Source organism: Carlito syrichta, unplaced genomic scaffold, assembly GCF_000164805.1.
Source record: "Carlito syrichta isolate Samal-C Ts95f unplaced genomic scaffold, Tarsius_syrichta-2.0.1 Scaffold301618, whole genome shotgun sequence".
NCBI classification, from domain to species: domain Eukaryota; kingdom Metazoa; phylum Chordata; class Mammalia; order Primates; family Tarsiidae; genus Carlito; species Carlito syrichta.
The window spans coordinates 263,568-264,389 of record NW_007245714.1 but is presented as its reverse complement, the minus strand read 5'-3'; the positions used below and the strand labels follow the sequence as shown (position 1 = coordinate 264,389).

The following is an 822-nucleotide window of genomic DNA, read 5'->3' as shown; positions in this document are numbered from 1 at the left end:
GCTGGAGGGTGCTCGGCCCTTGTCGCCTGGGAGGCGCCGCGCGGAGAGCGGCAGCAGGAGGAGTCTGACGCGCGGCGGCGGAGCCCAGGCAGCTGGAGGAGGAGGAGGAGGAGGAGGACTCCGGCGCTCCGCTCTGGGGAGACCCACCCTCCTCCTGGCCGCTCTGCAGCAGCCGCCGCAGATCACTTCCGGGGCGCTGGGGAGCGGGGCGGGGCCGGCGGAGAGCGACTTCCTGTCCGCGGACTGAGAGGAGGGCGATCCTGGGCCGCGGCCGAAGAACAATGGCTAGAAGGGCGCGGGCTGAGCGGCTTCCTCCCCCTGCGGGCTGAGGGCGGTCTGCGCTGCCTGTCGGGCGGCCACACCCCCGGTTCTCTGAGCCTCGCGTGGTGAAGTCACCTCCCCGGGGCTCGGGAGAGGCAGCGGCCTCGCGTAGGTTCCCGGATCTCGGCGTCGGCGCCGCGATGTTCTTGTCTTTCTTTTGGGGAGCAGGAGGGGGCTCTTGGGGAAGGAAGGAGGGGAGAGCAGAGGCCGCCATCTTGCTCCAGGCGGGGTGGGGTGGGGGGCGACGGCCTCGTCTCCCCGGGCGTCTTAGGGTTGAGGCCAATCGGTGCCCTGGCCGGAGTTTCTTAGAGTGGAACTGGCGACGTGGCACGTCGCGGGCCGAATCCTGGGAGGCGGGTCAGTCGCCTCCCCTGGCTCTGGAGGGTCTCGGCGGCCACCCTGTTCCCCGTATCTAACTGCTGACCCCTGGGGAAGTCGCCTCCACGGATGGTCTGCGAGTCCTCTCTGAGAGGCTGGGACCCCCCCCCCCCCCCCCCCCCC

The 822-nt window shown here is 71.4% G+C and overlaps 1 long non-coding RNA gene across 2 annotated transcripts in view; it reads left to right on the top strand.

Moving 5' to 3' along the window:
* The first annotated feature begins 226 nt into the window (after positions 1-226).
* Positions 227-822, top strand: part of LOC103257209 — a 42,388-nt gene continuing 41,792 nt past the window's right edge. For both annotated transcript variants that reach the window (XR_504117.2, XR_002481800.1), the window contains exon 1: positions 227-429. This is a non-coding gene — a long non-coding RNA (uncharacterized LOC103257209). The remainder of the gene's footprint in view (positions 430-822) is intronic.